The sequence below is a fragment of the Macaca fascicularis genome, chromosome 16 (genome assembly GCF_037993035.2).
Source record: "Macaca fascicularis isolate 582-1 chromosome 16, T2T-MFA8v1.1".
NCBI lineage: Eukaryota > Metazoa > Chordata > Mammalia > Primates > Cercopithecidae > Macaca > Macaca fascicularis.
In genome coordinates, this window is record NC_088390.1 from 17,509,136 (window position 1) to 17,534,071 (window position 24,936).

General features: G+C 47.9%; 1 pseudogene; it reads left to right on the top strand.

Moving 5' to 3' along the window:
- The first annotated feature begins 15,209 nt into the window (after positions 1-15,209).
- LOC123569383 (E3 ubiquitin-protein ligase LNX pseudogene) lies at positions 15,210-17,466 on the top strand (annotated as a pseudogene).
- The last annotated feature ends 7,470 nt before the right edge of the window (positions 17,467-24,936 follow it).

The window sequence follows — 24,936 nt, forward strand, 5'->3', positions numbered from 1 at the left end:
TTTAAAAAAATCAGCCGGGTGTGGTGGTGTGTGTCTGTGGTCCTACCTACTTGGGATGCTGAGGCAGTAGGATCACGAGCCAGGGAGGTCAAGGCTATAGTGACCTGTGGTTGTACCACTGCACTCCAGCCTGGGTGACAGAGTGAGGACTCTGTCAGAAAGAAGGAAGGAAGGAAGGTAGGAAGGAAGGAAGGAAGGAAGGAAGGAAGGAAAGAAAGAAAGGAGGGAGGGAGGGAGGGAAGGAAGGAAGGAAGGAGAGGAAGAAGGAAGGAAAGAAGAAAGAAAGAAAGAACGAGAAAGAAAGAAGAAAGAAGGAAAGAAAGAAAGAGAAAAGAAAAAAGAGAAAGATGAAAGAAAGAAAAGAAAGAGAAAGAAAGAAAAGAGAGAAAGAAAGAAGGAAGGAAGGAAAGAAAGAAAGAAAGAAAAAGAGGAAGGAAGGAAGGACATACAGACAAATGAGCATGGCTGCATTCCAATAAAACTTTATTTACAAGAGCTGGCAGAGGGCCAGAGTTGGCCCATAGACTGTCATTTGCTGATCCCTGATCAATGTTCTTTTTCATTTCCAGGTATCACATTGCCTTTAGTCATCAGTTCCTTGGTCTTTCTTTGTCTTTCATGACCTTGATATCTGTGAACAGTCCTGGTCAGGTATTGTGCAATATGTTGCTCAATTTGGGTCTGATATTTTCTCATAATTAGATTGAGGTTATGCATTATTGGAAAAACTACCCCAGAAGTGACGATGTGTCATTCTCAGTGCATCATATGAGGAAGTACATGATGTCAGTGTGGCTTATTACTGGTAACATTGACCTTGATCTATTGGTTACACTGGTGTTTGCCAGCTTTCTCCATTATAAAGTTATTATTTTTCCCTTTGTAACTGATAGATATTGGGGAAAATACTTTGCAACTGTGCAACTCTTGTTTCTCCTTAAACTTTCTCCTACGAGTCTGAGCACCCATCGGTGGGTCTTGCCTGCAGCGATTGTTTCTGTGGTGTTCAGATGGTGATTTGCTGTTACCCTGGTTCCTTCCACATTCATTAAGGGGAACTCCTCTCCAAGGAAAAATGGTCCCTTCTTCCCCATTTACTTATGCAATCATTTATTTATATCGGTATGGATTCATGGATATTTATTTTATTTGATGATGCATAATGTACATATTTTATTTGATAATAGTGTAATGTACCTGGATGTGTTGCTCGACTGTTCCAGTTTTGATTCCTGGGAGTTACTTCCGGCTGGCTCCCACATCCTCTCCACGGTCCCCTCTTTTTTGAGCACGTCCTGACTTTCTGGCACCACTTGATGCTCCAGGCTCATCTGGTACCTTCCCTGCGCCAGCCCTGGGCTCGGATGCTTCTCAGGAAGGTGCAGGCACTCTTGCCCTGACTCCTCCTCCTTTTTTTCTTTTTTGAGATGGAGTCTCGCTCCATCGCCAGGCTGGAGTGCAGTGGCGTGATCTCGGCTCACTACAACCTCTGCCTCCCGGGTTCAAGTGATTCTCCTGCTTCAGCCTCCCGAGTAGCTGGGACCACAGGCACACGCCACCACCCCAGCTAATTTTTTGTATTTTTTAGTAGAGACGGGGTTTCACCGTGTTGGGATGATCTCAATCTCTTGACCTCGTGATCCGCCTGCCTTGGCCTCCTAAAATGCTGGGATTACAGGTCAGCCAACTCCTCCTTCTTCCTCCAGGGTACTCTGCCTCCCTCCCGGTGGCCACTGCCTCTTTGCTCCCTCCTCCGATGTGCAGACCTACCTCCTCCATACAGCCTCCTCCCCGGTCATGCCTGCTCTTCCTCCCGACTCATCATAGCTCCAGCTGCTTGCCTGGCTGGTCCCAGTGCAATGGCACCTGTCACCCACCTCATGGGTCTGTGGCTATCTCCAAGGCATGCTTCTGAGGCCCCTGAGCTGACTGCTGGGCTTCCCCTCAAATATTGGGGACAGGCTGCTGTCCTCTTAGCCTGAGATGTCACCTCCAGGAAAGCCTGGCTGAAAACCACATAGCAACATCACTCATGAGTGCACATCACTAACAGGTAGGAACTGAGAGGCGGCCAGGGCTGCAGCCCATGGATGGAGGTTGCCAGACATTGGTGGTGTGGGCTCAGAGGTGAGCCTGCTGGCAGGAGCTCCCAGCCACATGGAAACTGAAGCGACTTCGGAACTCTCTTCACTCCTCCCTTCCTCTCTGGTCTCCATGCCAGTGTGGCTAAGGACCACTTCTTGTGCCTGAAGGACATTAGTCAAACTTCTTTTAGTTTGTTCAATCATTAATTCACCATTCATTCATTCGACAGGTATTGAAGCACTTACTATGTGTCAAGAACTATTCTCTTTTTTTTTTTTGAGACGGAGTTTCACTCTGTGGCCCAGGCTGGAGTGCAGTGGCTGGATGTCAGCTCACTGCAAGCTCCGCCTCCCGGGTTTACGCCATTCTCCTGCCTCAGCCTCAGAGTAGCTGGGACTAGAGGCGCCCGCCACCTCGCCCGGCTAGCTGTATCTTTTTTTAGTAGAGACGGGGTTTCACCGTGTTAGCCAGGATGGTCTCCATCTCCTGACCTCGTGATCCACCCGTTTCGGCCTCCCAAAGTGCTGGGATTACAGGCTTGAGCCACCGCGCTCGGCCAAGAACTATTCTAATTGGAGGCACAGCCATGAACAAAACAGGCAGAAATTGCTGCCAGTTCTAATAGGGAGAGACAAAATAAAGTGTGTGTGTGTGTGTGTGTGTGTGTGTGTGTGTGTGTGTGCGCGCGCTGCAACTTAAAACGGCTTTATTCAGCATGACGATGCTTCCTTCACTTGGGTCTCAACAGCCCCATGACGTATTTTCATTTTCTCCCCTTTCAGCCCCTTTGAATGGAAGTGCTTAGAAACCTGGCATGTCAAAAATACAGGAGGAGCCTTCAAGGACATCTAGCTGAGCGGTTTTCAAACCAGGGTCCTAGGAACCCCCGGGTCCTTGGGCGGGCGGAGGGGGAGCACTGTGAAGGGGAAGTGACCACTCCTCAGCTTCCCTTCTACCAGAGCAACCCCTTTTCACGAATAGGGCTTCTGTTTGGGATTTTATTTGCAGAAAGGAATTCTGGTGCTAAAAAACAAAGTTGGGTAACCCCTCATTTTACTCTTGTGAGGTAAGGTGGCATCCGGGTAAGAGTCCAGACCTGGCATCAGGCTGCCTGAGCTGGATCTTGGCTCTGCAACTTCCAACGTATTTAACTATCCAGATCTCAGCTTCCTCATTTGTAAAACGGGCTCGTAGCAATGACTGCTTCAACAGGGCTTTGGTGAGGGCTGGACAGCATAACCTGTAGCAGACACTTACCAAGGCCTGATAAGTAGGCACTAAATCACTAGTATTTACAAATTTTAAATAAAGAAAGAGAAAGAGGTGATACCTGTTCTTAAGAACACTCAAACACAAGAGAATCCAAAAACCATTTTAGAAAATTTTGGCCGGGCATGGTGGCTCATGCCTATAATCCCAGCACTTTGGGAGGCTGAGGCAGGTGGATCACCTTGAGGTCGGGAGTTCGAGACCAGCCTGGCCAACATGGTGAAAGCCCATCCCTACTAAAAATACAAAAAAAAAAAAAAAATTAGCCGGGAGTGGTGGCACATGCCTGTAGTCCCAGCTACTCAGGAGGCTGAGGCAGGAGAATCACTCGAACCTGGGAGGCAGAGCTTGCAGTGAGCTGAGATCATGCCACGGCACTCCAGCCTGGGTGACAGAGTGAGACTCCGTCTCCAAGAAAAAAAAAAAAAGAAAAAAAATTTTCAACCATACTCCCAAGAGTAACTACAGGTAAAACAGTTTGGTTTGGTATATGTTCTTCCAGACTGTTCTTCTACACATTTGCAAATTTGTAATATATATGTTCAGAAACACTTTTTGCAAAAGGATATTTCACTCTCCATTCTGCTTTGTAATTTGCTTTTATCACTTAGTAATATCTCATGAGCGTTTCTTCACCTGTTCCAGAGCCTGACCACACTCCTCTTCATGACTGTGTAGCATTCCACCACAGGACCTTTCTGTCATTTTTAACCAGTTCCCAGCTGAAACATATTTAGGTTGTTTCCAAGTTGTTGCTATCACAAACAGTGCTGTAATTAACATATTCGTACATACTTCTTTGAATTCTTGAGTTTTGCTGCAGGATAAATTCATACAAGTGGAATTGCTGAGTCAAAGGGTTTTCCCATTTAACATTTTTATAGGTACTGGCAAACTGCTCCCCAAAGAGATTGTACCAATTTATACTCCCATCCCATAAAGGAGGAGAGGGTCCTCTCTCCACACCCAGTCAATGTTGGGGATGACATTCTCTCTGCTCCCTGACCTGTGACAGAAGAAAAATGTTTTGTTTTTTTTCTTTCCTGAGACAGGGCTTCACTCCATCACCCAGGTTGGAGTACAGTGGCTCAACCACAGCTTGGCTTACTGCAGCCTCAACCTCCTGGGCTCAGGTGATTCTCCCACCTCAGCCTCCTCAGTAGCTGTGACCACAGGCGCACACCACCCTGCCTAGCTAATTTTTGTATTTTTTTGTAGAGACAGGGTTTTTACCATGTTGCCTAGGCTGGTCTCGAACTCCTGGACTTAAGCGATCTTCCTGCCTTGGCCTCTCAAACTGCTGGGATTACAGGCATGAGCCACCGCGCCTGGCCTGTTTTAAATTTCTTCAATGATTCATGATGTTGTCTGCGTGTCCCAGTGTTTCATGGCCATTCATAGTCTTCTCTTCTGTGAACCGCCTCATCACATCTTTTGTTTTTGAATGAGGAAGCTGAGGTCCAGAGAGGTTTGGAGATTTATCCAAGTTTGTAAACTCCAGTTCTCCCCACTGTTCCTCTTGCCATCTGTCATGTTGGTGGCTCAGTCTCCATTCACTTCTCTTTTAGTAAAATAGTACCTGTCTTAGGTTTGATTCCCCCGCAAACAGACACAGAGTCAAATGTTCAAATTCTCCTAGAGGAGAAACCTCGTTAGGGAATGAAGGAAGCAGAACCAGTAGCGGGAAGAAGCCCTGGTTGAGATTTTAGGGAAAGTCCTAGCTCAGACCTGAACCTGAGGGCAGCTCTCAGGTGTGAATTGCACCTCAGCTGTCCTGCGTGGAGGCAAGGAAGTGGAACGGGCCGCTTCCTCACAGCTCAGGCTGACACAGGCGGCCCCAGGGGGTACAGAACAGGAACGTAGGCTCTGTGGGAGGGTCTCCTCTGAGGCGACCAGGGGCTCAGGAGCGAGGCATTAAAGTGCATAGTAGCTGGACACAAGGACATGTTAAAAAGCGATGTGAGGAAGTCTGGGAAAGACACCAACATTGTCCTCTACTGTACCCCCATTCTCTTTGGGGATCCACTCCTCCCTTACCTCAGCCCAGCATTTTGGGTTTCAGTGGAGCCTCAAGAGAGAGCCCTGTCTGGCTCAAGCAATTAGAACATTCTATCCCGCTGGCCATGACTGATTTAGGGTTGAATCCACAACATAGTCTGTGCCAGCACAAGTCAACCCAGCAACTGTCTGGGGAGAGCAGTACTTGGTTCATTTTTCACTGCTGTATAGCACTCCACTGTGTGACTAAGTCTGGCTTTATGTACCCCTTCACCTGCCGGTAAACATTTGGGTGATTTCTGGTCTTTCCAGTTACGGATGGTGCTGCTGAGAATTGCTAAGAACATTCTTGTATTCATTGCCCAAAGCATGTGTACACCTGGGAATGAAATGGAATGCAACATTCAACTTGGCAAGACAATACTCCATTGTTCCCCAAAGTGCTTATAACAATTGACACATCCACCAACTGTGGGTGAGCTGTTTGGAGTTTTCGCCAAACCACGATAATGTCAGATTTCTTACCTTTTGCCAATTTACTGGGTGTAAGAAGATAGCTCACCCTGGTGTTCATTTGCATTTTCCTGATTAATATGTATATTTATCACTCACCACTCAGATTTCCTGCGAAGTTATTTCTTCCTGATTCCTCTCCCACTGTCCTTTCTCACATAGAAGTCAGCCACTCTTCTTTGTTTAAGCTCTTCCTTCTGTCTGGAAATGCCCCAAGGAAATTTTCTGCCCACGCTTCCACACCTGGTCCTGATGGCACCTCCTCCAGGAAGCCTCCTTTGATTTCCCTGTAAGGGGCAACTCCTCGTGGTTCCCAAGGACCAGCACTGCGAAATCCCTGAGGACCAAGTTCTAATTATGTTTCCTGTCTCTCCTTCCTACCCCAGCCAGGTTGATCAGGTGACTCCTCACAGAATAGGCTCAAAATGGTTTCTATTTCCCTCCCTCCTACTTTGGGTTTACCCCATGCTTGTGACAACAGGATGGGCACAATTATGGATTACAGTGTCAATGTGAATCAATAACCCAAAGCATTGCCCCCACCCTCATCCCCACAGTGACTTGTCAGAGAAATCTGGGCAGGGCTTTTCACCCCTGCCACCTCCAGAGGAAAGCCGGTAGGCACTCTGCTCACATTTTCTGTGCCTGTCGTAGGGAAGGATGAACATGCCCATCCATCGGCTTGTCCTGGGAACACCCCAGTAGCGGGACCGCCTCAACTTTTCGTCCCTGCTCATCTCCACCCTCCCAGGCTCACCCATAGCCTTAGAAACAGGCAACCGTTCCCTGGCTCTGACTCAGTGTACGGTGTTTATCTGCCTGCGAAAAACCAGAAATTATAAAAACTCAGAGAAGGCTGCACCTCTGCCAGAGAAAGATGATTCCACCTCGAGATACAGCTCTCCCTGGGGCTGTGGGATTGGCAGCTGCCGTGTTCCAGAGGTTTCAATGGAACTGAATGCCCTGAAACAATGCACGCTGATTTGCAAACTTCAGATGGGACCAAAATTTTCATTTTCCCCCCATGCACTACAAAGCAAGACAGAGATTTTGGCTCAGATTTTTGGCTCAGCCTCCAAACAGCCCAGTGTGAACCAGAGCCCAGGCATCCTCACGGGATCTGTGTGTTGGGCTCTGCTTCCCCCCACCCCGCTCTTCTGTCTCCGGGCCCTGCAGACTGTGGAGGGGATAGGCCGTAGGAAAGGATTAAGTCTCCCCATCTGCCACTTTATTGTTGATCTAGAACTTTCTAGACCTTGAGGATTTTGACAAAATGTGAATCTCCAATTATTTTGTGCAACAGACATTCCAGAGGCAGAATGGTGGGAGGCTGTTGCAGGGAGGGTGCACTGGATACTTTAGACAAATTATTCAATTGAGCAGAGCCTGTTTCTCCTTTGTAAAGTGGAGAAGATGGCACCTACTTTCTCCATTTCACTGTTTTCTTCTGTGGATCAAAATGAGACAGCATTAAAGCATTCTGTGGTAGGGGTGGTTCCCAGTCTTAAGACTTCTTGGATCATGAAACATGGCACAACATGGATGAAACTTGAAAATATGAAGCTAAGTGAAAGAAGCCAGGCACGAAAGGTCACATGTTGCGTGATTCCATTTATATGAAATGTCCAGAATAGACAAATTCATAGAGACAGAAAGTAGACTAGTGCTTGCCAGGGGCGGGTGAGAGTGTGGTTAGGGGGGATTGGTGAGTGACAGTTCATGGGTGTAGTATTTCTTTCTGGAGTTGAGGAAAATATTCTGAAAGTAGACAGTGGTGCCGTATATAGTGGGAGTAGGAGTGAATATACTAGAAACCATTGAATGGTACACCTTATTTTTGTTTCATTTATTATTATTATTATTTTGTGACAGGGTCTCCCTCCGTCACCCAGGCTGGAGTGCAGTAGCATGATCATGGCTCACTGCAGCCTCAACCTCTTAGGCTCAGGTGATCCTTCCACTTCAGCCTCCCAAGCAGCTGGGATCACAGGTGTGCACCACTATGCTCAGATAATTTTTAAGTTATTTGTAAAGATGGGGTCTCTTTATGTTGTACGGACTGGTCTTGAACTCCTGGACTCAAGTGTTCCTTGTGCCTCAGCTCCCAAAGTGCTGGGATTACAGGTTTGAGCCACTGCACCTGGCCAATGGCAAACTTTAAATCAATGAATTGTATGGTCTGTGAATTATATGTCAACAAAGCTGTTATAAAGAAGAAAAGAGCATATGCTCAGATCACTAGATATTTTGAGTTTTCGAGAGAAGTAGTGTTTCAGGATTAGGTTAGCTACGTATAACAGTAACTCCACCATTACAGTGGCTTAAGTAAGAAAGCAGTGCATTTTTACTTATGGAGAAGTCAGGAGGTAGGTAGTTCAGGGTTGGTTTTGGGGTTTCCTAGAGTCTACAGGGACTTAGGGTTCTTCTCTCTTTCTCCTGTGCGATTCTCAGCCAGGGGCTTCCATTGTCAAGGCCAATTCAGAGTTCAAAATGGCCACTTGTTTTTATCCAGGCAGCAGGAAGAAGAAAGGAGGGAAGAATGAAAGCCACCCCCACAACCCTTGCGCCAGCTTCTTCTTTCGTCTCATTGGCCAAAACTGAGTCACATGGTCTCGCCTTGCCACAAGGGAGGCTGGGGAATGTAGTCTTTTAGTTGGGCACATTGCTGCCCTGTCTAAAAATCAGGATTTGCAATTAAAGAAGCAGGGAAAACAGACTCTGGCTTGGTAAACATCAGCGCCTGCCACTGTTTTTAGGTGAAATTCTGATTGGTAATTTGACCCCCCCTTTTAAAAAATACCTTGCAGAACAGACTGAACACACCCGCAATTTGGACTCACTGCAGGTGGGCCTGCTGGATTGGCTGTGGCTCTGTGGGGAGACAGGAGTGGGAAAGCTTGTCCACTATGGCTTTGCAGGTGTCACTGGTTTGAAAACAGCTATAGTTAAAATAAGGACAGTGCTGAGTCACTGTGAGGTGGTGGAGAGAGGGAACACACAAGTGCTTGGCAAACACAGGGAGCACAAACCACACGAAGTCACAGTGTGGTTCTGCCACCGCATGGCTCAGACAAAAGCTCTGGGCTCTGCACAAAGCCTCCACAGCATCCAGGCTGCTGAGCAGACAGGAAGGGGCACGGCAATCTGAGTCATGGCACCCTTCCTATTGTGTTCTGCGTTTGCATTTTCTTTTACTGTAAACCAAAAGCATTACAAACTATAGATGTAATTTGGACATGAAGGAACAAGGACAAAAAGCCAACAATTACTCACTCTGGACATGACCCTGTCACTGCCTCACCTTCACTTCCGGCAAGGCAAGAACCATTCACGCTACTAATGACGTCTCCTGGGAAGATCGCATAATAAGCCTTGGCCAGAAAGCTGTATTTTTGGATAGGCAGGAAACCCATGGACCTTTACTGCAATGGGTTCCGCAGGCTGCTCTAAGTTGCTGAGAAAGCCCATGGGGGAGAGGAAGAGGGCCTTGAATGGGGTGGCATGATGCTCTCAGATGCATCGTGCCTACTCCCCAGGTGTAGGAAGGCGCAAGTGTGCATGCCCAGAGAGTCAGGGAGCGCTGGGCCAGCCCAAGACAGGCCATAGAGGTTCCAGCATTGCTATGAGCTCGCAGAGTGACTCTCTTTTCTCATTTTCAAAAGATGAGGCTGTGCGAAACTTCTTTTTGGGCTATCTCCCTTGTTGTCAAACCAAGCCTCTCATCTTCTAGGAGGCAGGTGCTTTCACGGTGGCAGATCTTGGAGTTAGACAAGCCTGGCTCAATATACAGCTCCAGTTATTTATTGTATCCCAAAATACCGTGGCTTGAAACAGCACCATTTGATTAGACATGAATTTGGGTAGGTGGGCCTCCATCAGGAGATCTTTTGGTTCCACATGGCTGTGGTTGGGGCTCATTCAGGGGTACTTACCTAGCCACTGGCGTGGGTCTAGAGGGTACCGGGTGGCTTGGGTGGTGGCTGGAAGACTGGGCTCCTCTGGGCCTCTCCACGTGGCCTTCTCAGCCCAGTAACTGGACTTCTGACATGGCAGCTCAAAGCTCCAAAAGATGGGAAATGGACCCAGAGATGGATTCTGAGTCCATTGCTGTCTGACTCACCCTCAATTTAAAAGAAACACTGGAGGCAGTGTTAAAGATTCATACCCCAAAATGGCCCCAATTTTCCACCCCCAACCTGTATCCATTTCCTTTGAATGTCATGTGGAGCAGCCTTGACCTAAGTATTTCCATCTTAGAAGAAGTTCGAATTTTACATTTCATAAGGCCGTTTGCCAACAGGGAACAGATGTTTTGCCTGATCAATAAAGACTGCAACCAGCCAGATAAGGACATAACCAAACATACCCTGCCACTGTCAGTCCTCACCAGAGGACTCTGTAGTCATAAAAAGAGCCGGACTTCTACCGCTCATAACAGCTGCCTTGATAAGCGCCTGGCATCTGCCACTGAAGACTCTGCCCACATCAAAGACTCTTCCTTGCAAAACTGTGACGCTGCTGAGCTGCCCAAGCCAGGCCAGAATACTCTTTTTGTTCACATCGCTCTCCCTGTACTGGCTTGTTAACTCTTTTTCTTATCCCTTTTCTCATGCCATGAAAATTACACATTACTTTGTTTGATGTGTAATTTTCAATCTATAATGTTTATATATTGATAAGTAGGCTATGTATGGTTTGCAATACTGACTGATCTGTGGAGTGGCTTGAGCCTGTGTGAATGCCAAGTCCTAAAAATTGTCTCCTCCTTCTTGGGAACTCCATGGAGCTGGTGGCTTTTGTGATCGAAGTAGCATCAAAAAAAAAAAGGCCTGACATTGTGGGAAGACACAAACATGTGTGTGGGAGACCTGCTTATCTCTGGCCTTGAACCACTCATGGTAAGTGTGACTTTGCAATTCCTCCCACCAAAAGGTACAGCATATTTCCCTACCATCTGACTCAGGCCTTATCTATGGCCCATAGAAGGTGCCAGAAGTGATGGTTTGTTAATTCCAAGCCTAGTCCTCAAGAGGTTTTTCAGCTTCCCTCTCTGTCTCTCCCCACCCTTCCCGCACCCCTGGCCCCTGTGATTGGCATGAGGATATGCCCAGGCTAGCCCGCTGGAGGACCAGGCTCCTAGAGGAGCCAGGGGCTACTGACCTCAGCCAATGGCAGACATGTGAGTGAGCCTGTTGGAGGCCACAACTGCCCAGCCAAGCCCAGGCCAGATCAGCAGAATCACCCGGTTAAGCTGCCGGATGCCAGCAGTGTCGTAATATTTTCATTTGAAAAGAGAAGCGGCCAGGCACGGTGGCTCATGTCTCTAGCACTTTGGGAGGTTGAGGTGGGTGGATCACCTGAGGTCAGGAGTTCGAGACCAGCCTGCCAAACATGGTGAAATCCCGCCTCTACTGAAAATAAAAAAAAAATAAAAATAAAAAAAATTAGCTGGGTGTGGCGGCACGTGTCTGTAATCCCAGCCACTAGAAAGACTGAGGCAGGAAAACCACTTGAACCCAGGAGGCAGAGGTCGCAGTGAGCCGAGATCAGGCCACTGCACTCCAACCTGGGTGACAGTGAGACTTGGTCTCAAAAAAAAAAAGAAAAAAAAAGAAAAGAGAACCATGAGGAATAAATTAAACTCCAAAGAGTGAGAGCAGTGGGATTTGAAGCCATGTGGCAACTACATAAGAAGGTATTTTAGGTCAGGCAACCCCCATGACCTGTTGGGAACCGGGCTGCACATCAGGAGGTGAGCAGCGGGCAGGTGAGCATTTCCGCCTGAGCTCCACCTCCTGTCAGGTCAGCATGGCACTAGATTCTCTTAGGACCGTGAACCCTGTTGTGGGTTGCACACTCTGTATGAGAATCTAATGCTTGATGATCTGAGGTGGGAGAATTTCATCCCAAAACCGTCCCCCTCCCACCCCCTGTCTGTGGAAAAATTGTCTTCCATGAAATCAGTTTTTGATGCCAAAAAGGTTGGGGACCACTGTTTTAGAGCCAAGGGACCCCTCTCCGTCTCTGATCCCCAAATGCACTGACTCTTCTCAGCTCTGCAAACCTAAGGCTGCCTCGGTCCAAATAGAGGTTCCCAACTAGAAGTGATTTTCAGATCCTTAGTAACTGGCATGGCACAGGCCCTCAGCCATTGGAATACACCCAGCCAGGGCCCTCATCAAGCACCTACTGTATGCCAAGCTCTGTTTTGTGTGCTGGGGATGTGCCAGTGGAAAAAAGTCCAAATCCTCACCACGAGAAGCTGTTGTTCTAGTGGAAAGGAGCAGATGATAAACAACTGATTAAATGAAATCCATGGCAGCAGATGGCAGTAAGAGTCACAGAGGAAATCAAAACCGGGTAAGGGGAACCCACAAGTTCTGGGCAATGGTGGCTGCACTTTGAGTAGGTGGTCATGGAAAAGCTCATGAAGGTGACATTTGAGCAAAGATGTGGAGAGAGTGGAGCCCCCCAGACATCTGGGGGAACAGAGTTCCAGGCAGAGGGATGAGCATGTGCAAAGTCCTGAGGCAATGGTGTGCCAGGCACATTCCAAGAATAGCAAGGGGCTGGGTGTGGCTACTGTGGAGGGAGAGAGGCATAGTGGGAGGAGATGAGAGGCAACAGGACACCATCTGGGTAGGGCCTTTGGGAGACGCTGAGGACCTGGGCTTTGCTCCAGAGGACACAGGAAGTCACTGGTGGGCTCTGAGCCGAGGAGGGACATGATCTGATCCTTCCAGCTGCTGTGTGCAAGGTGGAAGCAGGGAGACCCCTGATGGTCCACGGAGTGGGAAGGTGGCTTGGATCAGAGGAGAAGGGCAGAGGTGCTCAGATCCCGGATCTGTGTTGAAGACGGGATTTCGGTGATTGAACTTCTTTAATTCCCACAACAACCCTATAGGAAGGCACATTTATTGGATGTGAAAATAGCTCAGAAAGGTGACAGAACTTCCTGAGGCTTGATGGGAGCAGACAGTGGAGAGGCAGGGCCTGACCCCAGTTTCCAAATCCCTGTTGGTTCCTGTGGAGTCAACAGCCTGGTCTGGTGATGGCCATCGGGGCTCCCAGAGGAAGTGACATTGACGTTGAGACGTGGAGGACCTGGAGCCATGAGCCAAGCCGCAGCCCTGCTCCCTAGAGATCGCCATCTTCAGAAACTCCCAGGCCCCTGCTCTTTCCACATTTTTCAGCCTGACGTGTGGCCAAAGCATGACAAACCTCCATGGGTGAGCACAGACGCAGGCGCCTCCCCTTTTGGGGCTAGGGTGGAGAGGAGGCAGGGTGTGTAGAGAAGCAGGAGGGATCTATCTTTGCCCTCACGATTCCTTGGAGTCAGCTGACACTGAGGCCTGGGCCTCCCTCTGCTCGGGTTAGGCTTGGGAGGGCCCTGGGGGATGTGTAGGAGCCTGTCAGGCCAACACAGCCTAGGCTGAGGGAGGTATCCCAGGCAGAAGGAATGAAGGTGTAGAGGAGGGCTGGGGTGGGAGGTGGGGGCAGAGCAGGAAGGGGCTGCCCAGGTTGTGGAGCTTATCTTAGAGGCCACTGGGCGCTTGTGAAATCGGCTTTTCTTTCTTTAAGAGACAGGGTCTCACTCCATTGTCCAGGCTGAAGTGTAGTGGCACAATCATGGCTCACTGCAGCCTCTACCTCCCAGACTCAAGCAATCTTCCCACCTCAGCTGCCCAGAGTGCTGGGATTACAGGTGTGCACCACTGCACTTGGCCCCAGAAGTGGGCTATATTTTTAAAGTAAGTTTTTATTAAAGTGAAACATGCATACAGAGGACAGTACAGTCTTTTTTCAAGCTTTTCTTTAATCTTTTATTTCTTTTTTCTCCCGGAGATCATGGAACACAGGATGTGCTCACACTGGATACACCTGTGCCTCCTGCACCTGGGTCAAGAATCATCACAGCTAGGCCCCCAGGGCTCCTTGGGCCTCCTCTCAAGGTCACTACTCTGATCTGCTCCCATATGGTGGTTTTGCCTGAGGTGGGCTGTTTTGGTGTGTGCCCTTCGGGTCTCTCTTTGGGATTCTCTCTGTGGAGGGTCACTGAGCAGTGTGCCGCTGTCTGCTGGACCACAGACCCTCTATTTGTTCCTCCATGATGGGATGAATAGAGGGACTCATTTGGGTTGTTGTCCGGATGGGGCTCTCATGAGTGGAGCTGCTCTGGCCCTTCTTACATCCTGTCCCTTCTTGCACGTCTGTTGGGTGTCTGCCTGCCCTGGAACGCCTGGGACCTGGGGTAGATGTTCGTTCTGTGATGATCTATGTTGCTAGACAGTTTTCCTACATGGTTGTACCAGTTCATGTGGAAGGGTTTTTGTCTGTTTGTTTGTTTGTTTTCTTTCTTTCTTTTTTTTCTTTTAGATGGAGTCTTGCTCTGTTGCCCAGGCTGCAGTGCAGTGGCACGATCTCGGCTCACTGCAAGCTCCGCCTCCCAGGTTCATGCCATTCTCCTGCCTCAGCCTCCTGAGTAGCTGGGACTACAGGCGCCTGCCACCATGCCCAGCTAATTTTTTGTATTTTTAGTAGAGACAGGGTTTCTCCATGTTAGCCAGGATGGTCTCGATCTGACCTTGTGATCCACCCACCTCGGCCTCCCAAAGTGCTGGGATTACAGGCGTGAGCCACTGCGCCCGGCCCATGTGGAAGGGTTTTAACTGATGAGCAGCCGTCCTGTTCTCTGTTCCCTGGACCCCAGTGTCTGCTCTCTGCCATCACCATGGGCCTCTCCAGGACCCCGCCCGCCACATAGTAAGTGGATCCCACACACATGTGGTCGGCCACTTCCCTCACCGATGGGCAGCATATGACATTGGCCTCTCTGGGTAGTGAGACCCTCCTCTCTGCTCCTGCGGCCTCACCCCCTCCTGGGTGCATTTCTGCCAGGGCACATCAAGGCCTCATATCCATTGTCAGCTCCTCAGTGTGGGCCCTCCCCTTCTTACTTCCCATAGACACAGGAGATCTTACTCACTCCCCAAGCTTTGGTCATGGCTGTATCAATGCCTCCCCATCATGGGACCCTCTTTTCTGAAGGTCAGCCCTGGCCACCCAGCTTCCACTAGACATCCCTCCTGGCCACACCCTGGGTTCTCAGACTCCCTGCATCCGGAGCAGGACCTGCCATGTGCCTCTCAACCTCACCCTCCTCTATGCCTGCCTTGTGACCTTAGAGGGGGCTGGAGGGCCACCACGCTGGGCATGCCAGTCCTCCCTCTGTGGCTCAGCTGGTCTCTGGCCACATGATGTCCGTTCTTTGTCTCTAATTTCACAAATATTTCCTCTTCTCTCTACCCCTGAAGCCACTCTGACTCCCTGTTGAAAATTATCACTCCTCTCTCTGTATCTCCCAATGCTGTACATCGTCAGGAACTTCTACTCACCATAAAAGGGCCTCCCACTATGGCCTGAAAAAAGACAGGAAGAGGTGCTCACAAGATGGCTGATCAGATGGCTGTGTGAACCTCACAGCCACGGCACCCTCCCCAGAGGTTTCTGCAGCTGCCACCACCACCTTAATGACAGACAAGCTTGGCTTAGACAGCCCTGCCTATGTGCCTGGCAGAGCACAGTCAGCCAGCAATCAGCCCAGGGGACTCTGGCCAGAGTAACCAAACTACGGCACAGCCCTTTGAGCAATCCAGCAACTGGTACAACCACATAGGAAAGCTGTCCAGCAGCATCGGTCGTCACAGGACAATTAGAAACAGATCTTTTTAAAAAATAATCGAGCTTTGAGTGTTCTTCAAAGGACAAAGATTGGGAGTGCAAGTTGCCAACTGAGCTAACCAGGGCAAGGAAAATTCTGAAAACGTCACCACCCCTGACGTCTTTCCAAGGTTGTACCACCTGATCCCAGATGGTGAAATTACCAGCGTCAAGATCAGTCAAGTGGATCCCAATGAAAGCCTCTCCATTTTGCTGATGGGAGGCAGTGAAACCTCCCTGGTCCGTATCATCCAACACATTTATCATGATGGGGTAAATGCCAGAGATGGCCAACTACTGCCAGGAGACATCATCCTAAACGTCCACAGGATGGACATTAGCAATGTCTCTCACAACTATGCCCTGCATCTCCTGCGGCAGCCCTACCAGGTGCTGTGACTGACCATGCTGCACAACCAGAAGTTCTGCAGCAGGAACAGTGGACAGACGCTGGGTGCCTACAGACCCCAGGATGACAGCTGTCATGTGATTTGCAACAAAAGTAGCCCCAAGGAACAGCTTGGAATGAAATTGGTGTGCAAGGTGGATGAGCCTGGGGTGTTTACCTTCAACGTGCTAGATGGTGGTGTGGCTGATTGACATGGTCAGCTGGAGGAGAATGATTTGTGTGTTAGCCATCAATGGACATGACCTTCAGTATGGCAGCCCAGAAAGTGCTGCTTATCTGGTTCAGGTATTGCTGGCCCTCTTCGCCACTGTGTGGACTCATGCAATGCCAAGAAGGTAAAAAGCTTCACTATGACCCAGTGTCCAGCTCTGAAAAATGCTGCTCCTTACATGGTGGCATGTTTGACTCCCACATCTCTGCTCTGGGAAGTTGCTGGCCTATGTTGCATCCTGATAGTACCAGCAGTTTTTATCAGTCATAGCGATGGCAGCAGTGGGCTGTCTGGAGCAGCTGCTGCCATCACTCCCACTACAGCAGGGAGGCACAGCTGGGACTGCACACTCCCTGGAGCTGGTGGGAGCCTGAGACAAGTGGAAGCCCCGTCCCTTCTAAGTTGGTGGGGCAGGAGCTCCCTGGGTGCAGCCACAACTGCCCAAACCATGGCTGCAGACCTGGGCCTCCTGGGCCATGGAGCAGGCAGGGCTCCCCCGACCCAGGTGCAGTTGCAGTCCACCCAAACCACTGCTGTGGACCCAGGTATCCCTGCACTCTTGGGGGCCCAGGAAGGCTCCCCCTGCCCTAGCAGGCTCAGAAGTACCTGGCTTCTCCCTGCTGTTGGTGCCCACTTTGATCTTGGAGCAAAGTTGGGGCCAAGCCTGGGCACTGTCAAGGCCTGACCAGGTGTGCACACACTCAGTGCAAGGCTGACATGCCAGTCCCCTGCTGCCTCAGCCATCTCCAAACGTTGGGCACCAACAAGCATAGGAGAGAAGCCAATGGGGTGCAAAGGGTGACTCAGTACTGGCCTGCAGGTTCCCCCTCGGCACCTACAGCTTGGCCACCATGAATGGCAGCAGGAGGCAAATAGGTTCCTGGGTGGAAGAGGGTGAGTCTCTGGTGACACCCTACCTTCAGGCCAGGGAGGGCCGGGAGGCTAGGGACCAGGCTACCAGTTCCATGGACCAGAGTGGGAACTTGTGGTGCCTTTTCCAGACCCACCCATGGCTGCCCATGGACCAACTGGCACACACTTCCTCCCTCTGAGGCCCATAAAAACCCCAGGCTCAGCCAGAGCTGAGTAGATGTCGGGAGAACCAGCTGCAGAGAGGAGATACCCACTCCAGGGTCTCCTCTCTGCTGAGAGCTTCAGAGAACGATGGGATGACCTGCCTGCAGAAGGAGCTACTCACTCCAGGGCCTCCTCTGAGCTATTCTATCACTCAATAAAGCTCCTCTTCACCTTGCTCACCCTCCACTTGTCCACATACCTTATTCTTCCTGGATGTGGGACAAGAACTTGGGACCTACTGAATGGCAGATCTGAAAGGGCTATAACACAAACAGAGCTGAACATCGCCCCTTGTTTGAGACATTGCAGGTGAGGAAAAGGAGAGAAGAGCTGTAATCCTTCAGCGATCCCAGACCTGGGAGCTCCCTGAGCCAGGCTGTGACTCGCTCTTTGGGACCCTGCAGTTCCTGGAGTCTCCAAGCTTCCAGGGACCACCATGTCCCCTGGTGGCAGCCATGGAAGCTGCTTGCATTGCACCTGGTCCAGCTGCAGCCTCACAGAGAGCCTGTACCCATGCTGGCATCTGGAGCTGCCCACCTTGCTGCAGCAGCCAGCATGCCTGACTGTATGCAGTGACCAGATCTCATGCTCATTCACTCACACACCCCTCACTGCTCCATGTCTGGCTAGCCCTTGCCAGGCATGGGATCCAGGCTAGTAACGTGAGCTGGCACAGCCTGCCAGGCCAAGTGGGCAGAATGAGCCCAGAGGGTCCAAGCAAAACTCAGGCAAAAGGTGCCACTGGCCACAGAGGTTTCTGACCAGAAAAGCAACACCTCAGGGATCCCATAACATTTTGGAGGGCTTGTCCAGGATCTGCAGAAGGGTGAGTAAAAGCAGATATAATCTTTCTGTCCTTTTTTCAAAGTCTCCAAACTCCACAATAGTCAAAATGAAAGAAAAATACCAGGCCTCTATCAGCCACTTAAAAGCAACTAGTGTGGCTGCCGGACTTAGGACACAGAGGACAGGCTTGCTGGAGAGTACACTGTCAGTCCTCCATTATTCTTGGATGTTGGGAATGTTGGCTTTGTTCCAACCCAGTTTTCTTTCACAGAGATCTAGCCATTGTGTGGGAACAGAAGGAGGTCTTGAGGCAACTGAGGGTATCTGACCAAGGCTACCCCTTGGCCTAATTCAAAGGCCCCTGGATTAACTCCAGTCCCTGACCACCTGTTACAGTGTCAGCACTAGGACCTCCAGTCTTTCCTATTGTTCTTTCTTTCAGGATGTCAAGGTTCCTATTTCTTCTTTATGTACAATGTTAAATGTTAAGGATGTTGCCAGGTGCAGTGGCTCACACCTGTGCCAGCACTTTGGGAGGCTGAGGTGGGTGGATCACCTGAGGTCAGGAGTTCAAGACCAGCCTGGCCAGCATGGCAAAAACCCCATCTCTACTACAAATACAAAAAAATTAGCCCAGCATGGTGGTGCCTGTAATCCCAGCTACTCAGAAGGCTGAGGCAAGAGAATCGCTTGAACCTGGGAGGCAAAGGTTGCAGTGAGCTGAGATTGCAGCACTGCATTCCAGCCTGAGTGACAGAGCAGGACTCGGTCTCAAAAAAAAAAAAAAAAAAAAATGTTAAGGATGTTGTTGCAAACCAGAGATAATACTGGATTGAATGAGCATTTGGCTTAGTCATCAAAAGTCTAAAATAGAAGGTTAAGAGTAGCACAGAAGCCAACTGTGCCTTGGTATCTGTACATAAATTTGTAGTAAAAATGTTCTTGTTGTTTCCTTGGGTGACAACTTAGTGCCAAGCACCTTGAGGCACAGAAAAGAAGCATGGCCTCAGGAAGGAAGCCTTTCTGTAAATGCAGGAGAAAATGGTCCATGTTCCCATATGTGCAGGCCTTCTTTGCCTTGCAGGGTAACCCAGACTTTTCTGATGTTGTAGGATTGATTCAGCCCTCCTACCGGCCATCTCAGGAGAAGCTGCAAGGGGCAATTCCAGGGAAGCAAGCCCCAGAAGTACCTCCAGCAGGAGAATCAACCCCCTCTGCTCCTCCCTATCCAGGTTCTCTCTGAAGCTTGCCGCAGCCTAGGAATCCTCATTTTAGGCAGGTCCCAGTCTCAAATGCCCCTACAACAGATGCCTGGTGAATATGGCCCCTTTTCTCTACAAGACTTAAAGGTACAGGTCCCCTTTTCTCTACAAGACTTAAGGCGAATTAAGGGGGATCTTGGCAAGTTTTCAGGCAGCCCTGACAGGGATATAGAGGCTTTCCAGAACTTAATCAAAATATTTGAGCTGTCCTGGAAGGATGTCATGTTACTTTTGAATCAATCCCTGACCACCACTGAAAAGCAGGCCACCCTGCAAGTGGTAGAGAATTTGGGGGATGAACTTTGTATCTTATATAGGGTCAGGCAAGAGAATGAGATTTATATGATTGGAAAAATAGCAGCACCACTGGAGGACCCTGAATGGGGCCCTAATGATGAAATGGGAGAATGGAGGAGGAAACACGTTCAGGTGTGCATACTGGAGGGCTTATGAAAAACCGGGACTAAGCCTCTCAATTCCTCCAAGATTGCCATGATAGACCAGGTATTAGATGAGAATCCCACTGCCTTCCTGAAAAGGCTAAGACGGGCCTTGGTAAAACACATCTCTCTAGCTCCTGATTCAGTCGAGGGACAGCTAATCCTAAAGGATAAGTTTGTCACACAGGTGGCCCCTGATATCAGGAGGAAGCTACAGAATCAGGTTATAGGACGAGATGGTACTTTAGAGAACCTCCTAAAAGTGGCCACCTCAGTCTTTTACAATAGGGACCAGGAGAAAGTCCAAAAAAGAGAAAGGAAATACCAAAAAAAGGCAGAGGCTCTAATAGCCACCTTGCAAGCTCACAAACCTCAGAGTCCCCAAGATGCATGACAGTGAGGGGCATCTCAGGTCTTTCCTCCACCACGTCAAGAGTCATGGTGAAAATCACCGTATTCTCTGCTCCTCCATGAGTTCAAAAGCTAGAAGTATTAAAGTATTGTCCATTTGGTGTGGCCAAGGTCAGGTAATAAGAGATTTAAAAGGACTTCTTAAAGAGGAGGGATATGGTTAAAAGTCAACTTTTGGGAGGCTGAGGCGGGTGGATCACGAGGTCAAGAGATCGAGACCATTCTGGCCAACATACTGAAACCCTGTCTCTACTAAAAATACAAAACTTAGGCTGGGCACGGTGGCTCACGCCTGTAATCTCAGCACTTCGGGAGGCAGAGGCGGGCGGATCACAAGGTCAGGAGATACAGACCATCCTGGCTAACATGGTGAAACCCCGTCTCTACTAAAAATACAAAAAATTAGCCAGGCGTGGTGGTGGGCGCCTGTAGTCCCAGCTACTCGGAAGGCTGAGGCAGGAGAATCGTGTGAACCCAGGAGGTGGAACGTGCAGTGAGCTGAGATCATACCACTGCACTCCAGCCTGGGCTGCAGAGCGAGATTCCATCTAAAAAAAAAATTAGCCAGGTGTGGTGGTGCACACCTGTAATCCCAGATAATCAGGAGGCTGAGGCAGGAGAATCACTTCAACCCAGGAGGCGGAGGTTTCAGTGAGCCGAGATGGCACCACTGTATTCTAGCCTGGGTGACAGAGCAAGACTCTATCTCAAAAAAAAAAAAAAAAAAGTCAACTTAATTAAAGATGGGTATCCAAGCTCCAAGCTATAGGTCAGGTTAATTAAAGATGGATATCCATGCTATAGGTGTATTTAAAAGGCCTTAATGTCTTTTCTCTTCATGGATCTTGTTTTTCTGGAAAAAGGTTTTATTCTTCTCAGTCGACTGAATGATTTTTCTTCATTTTTGTCTTGCCACTCTTAATGCACACATGAGAGGCCCCGCGAGAACTTCTGATGGCTGGGACTCCTTGGGAAAATGGACGAGGTGCCACGGAGCCTGTTTTGGGAAAAACCTCTGTTTTCCTCACAGAACTCCAGGGATTAGAGGCAGATGCATCCCTTTCAAACTTTGTTTTTGTCTTCCAGCTAGGCCTATTTATTAGGATTTAGAAACCACATGTTTTCCTAGCCCTGGTTCTTGAAGGACTCCACCCCAAGGCCAGTAATCCAACTAGGAGACTGGCAAATGAAAAATTTTACAACTACTGGATCTTCTTCTGTCTGTTTGTGTAGTTATATAAAACCTAATATCTGATCTGCATAATTTGGATCATATGTCTACATTTTGAAGATATTTTATTTTTCAAAGATGAAAGTGACTCCCAAAAGTTAACTTTTAACCATAGCCCTCCTCTTTAAGAAGTCCTTTTAAATCTCTTATTACCTGACCTTGGCCACACCAAATGATTCTCACGAGGTCTGATGGACAATACTTCAATACTTCTAGCTTTTGAACTCATGGAGGAGCAGAGAATATGATGATTTTTACCATGACTCTTTTTTTTTTTTTTTTTTTTTTGAGACGGAGTCTTGCTCTGTCACCCAGGCTGGAGTGCAGTGGCTGGATCTCAGCTCACTGCAAGCTCCACCTCCCGGGTTTATGCCATTCTCCTGCCTCAGCCTCCTGAGTAGCTGGGACTACAGGCGCCCGGCACCTCACCCGGCTACTTTTTGTATTTTTTTAGTAGAGACGGGGTTTCACCAGGCTATCCAGGATGGTCTTGATCTCCCAACCTTGTGATCTGCCCATCTTGGCCTCCCAAAGTGCTGGGATTACAGGCTCGAGCCACCGTGCGCGGCCTTTACCATGACTCTTGACATGGTGGAGGAAAGACCTGAGATGCCCCTCACTGTCATGCATCTTGGGGACTCTGAGGTTTGTGAGCCTGCAAGGTGGCTATTAGAGCCTCTGCATTTTTCTTGTCAGGTGTGACACATTAAAAAAAAAAAGAGCTCTAATTGATTGGCTTAAAGAAACATAAGTGCCTAGATCAAATATTTTGAAAGAAAGATAAAGCTGTAATATCTTTTAGTTCAAGTGACTTTGATCTTTGAAAAATAAAATATCTTCAAAATGTAGCCATATGGTCCAAATTATGCAGGTCAGATATTAGGTTTGCTAAATGCTTTAAAGGTTATAAACTGCTTCTTTCATTTTTGAAAATTATTTAACTTTCCTGCTTTCCAGTTTGGTAGGGCCTAGGGACGTACAGAGTTAACCACGTCCATACTGGAAAGAGTCAGACCTTATCTGCACCTAGGAAATAATTAAAATAACTTACAAGGCTTTACACCAAAATTAAAAATTGCCAAGAGTTACCATTATAACATGTAATTTGAGACTGCTTAAAAGAAGATTTACATGCAAAGAGTGTAAAGAAAGTAAAATGTGTCTTTAGTAAACGAACATAAGGCAGCACAGGAATGTAAATTTTTGCCTAGTCTAGAGGGTTAAAGGATTGTTTTCAATTAGATAAGATAAAGCTAAAGGTTTAAACAAGTTATGGGAGGTGTTTAAAGACTAATCTTGAAAAAGAAATTCTGTGTGTGAACATATTGACTAAATTCAAAAGGGCATTATTTGGTTTTTCTGTAAATTGAACATTGGAATAAAAGCACAAGTTTCTCGGGGCACTGACCTCCTCTTTAACAGACTGGTAAGGGATTATAAAAGGATTAGGAGAATCTCAGCTCATGGTCATACTGATTAAGATTTTCAGGTAATGTTAAATGATGATGAAAGATTTTTGTTTGCCTTGCAAATAAACTACCAAAAAAAGAAGGGAAAGACAAGAGATAGATTCTTTGGAAAGCTAAGTCTTCTCTCTTAATGTGTAAAGGTTTTTGCCTTCTTTTTTGAGCCATCATTTTGGCTAAATAAGTGACTTATGGTAATCTGGAATTCTATTTCATAATGTCAAGTGTTGTAAACCTTTAACACATTTGATAGGCTCCCCAGAATCAAATTTTAGCTTCAAAATTATCTTTTCTGACCCCTGGAGCATCCAAAGAAAGGTAAACAGTATTATTTGACATATTTAGTAACATGAAATTGTCAAAATAAAGTGGTCTTTGATCTTCTTCAAGTTATATTTTAGTGAATAATGTTAATATGTGTTTCAAAATGGTATGGATTTCTAAAATTCTGATGTCTGAGTATGTGCTCTCAATCATAATTAGGGTTATTGTGTTAGGTTATTGTAGACCACAGAGGTGATCAAATTTCTTTATCAATCATGTTTTTGATTGTGACTACCCTAGGACACTTTGATATTCACAGACTGTCTTGTTCTGATCCTCTTCAAAAGATGGATTATAGTCCTCAAGTGCAGATTTCTGATAACTTTGAAGATGGTACACAAGAGTTGACTGGGTGGACCGAACTTATGGAAGACTGAAGTAATCTTTTTTTGACTTTTTGCTTGGAATACTGCTGATCCTTTGTTTTGTTTTTCAGAATCATGGAAGCTTTTCTTTTGAGTTGTTTGTTGGCTTTGACAATTGTGGGGATGAACCAACCAGTGATTTCTGACTGCAGAGAGTGAGCAGAAAGAGCTCAGTGGGTTTGAGCAAAACTCGGGCAAAAGATGCCACAAGCCACAGATGTTTCCGGCCAGAAAAGTGACATCCCAAGTCTCATAACAGTAGTGGATTTTGGAAAGAAAAGAGCCAATTACAGGCTGAACACAAAGGAAGATGCTTGCTCTGCAGGAAGTCACAGTGGAACGCTCCTGGACTCCTCCTTCCAGTTATAAGAGATAGCCTTTGTTATTTAAAAATGACTAAATATAAATGAGGCTGCTGGACTGTGTTTCCCTTCTTTGGTCTCTGCTTAGCTCCATCATATAGATATGATTGGAAGTTCTCAGTCAAATCTCAAAAGAACAAAGAAAAGTAGTCATTAATCAAAACAACAGGGAAAAAAAAAGTGACCCCTGCAGCCACTTCCTCAGGCCAGGCCTAGAAGGGTGGCCCCTGCCCCCAAGTCCTGAGAATGAGGTGGAATCTGAGTTCTCCAAGTGGTAGCAGCAAGGGACCTTCTCAAATCCAAATCTGCTCACACTCTCTTTTGCCAAAACCCTGAGGCCAGCCACATGGGAAACCACAGATGGATCTCAGTACCATAAAGAGAGGCGCCAGACATCATGCACTCAGGGTGGAACCAGGAGGAGGTGCCTGGTGCCAGATGCTCAGCGCCATCCATGAAGTTGTCTTGCAAAAGAAGAAAGACAAAACTGGGAACCTGGGGCCATGCCTCTGGATCTCCCAGTTTATGGAGAGCGTGTGGGACAAGAGAACACACGAAATGCAGGGGACTGAAACCAAATTACCTGACTTCTTCCTGGAGGAAAGAACAAAGAGGGCGAGGAACCTGCAGACCCAAAGAGGCTTCAGGGCCATGTCTACCAACTGTAAGGCGTGGGCCTGTTTGGGTCCTGAACTGGCCTGAAATGAACAAACCAACCAGGAAACACTCACTTAGGAGGCAATCATGGAAATGCAAATACTGACTGGATACCTCACAATATTAATAAATTACTGGAATTTTTTCAGATGTGGTTATGGTTTTGAGCTTATATCTGAAAAAGAGCTCTTGCAGAGGTACATACGCAAAAATTCATAGATGAAATTATGTGGTGTCTGGAATTTGCTTTAAAAAAATTCACTTTTTTGTAGGGGGAGGGCAAGTGGAATAAATGAAATAATATTGACCATTTGTAGATAATTGCTGAAGCTCAATGATGGGCATGTGGA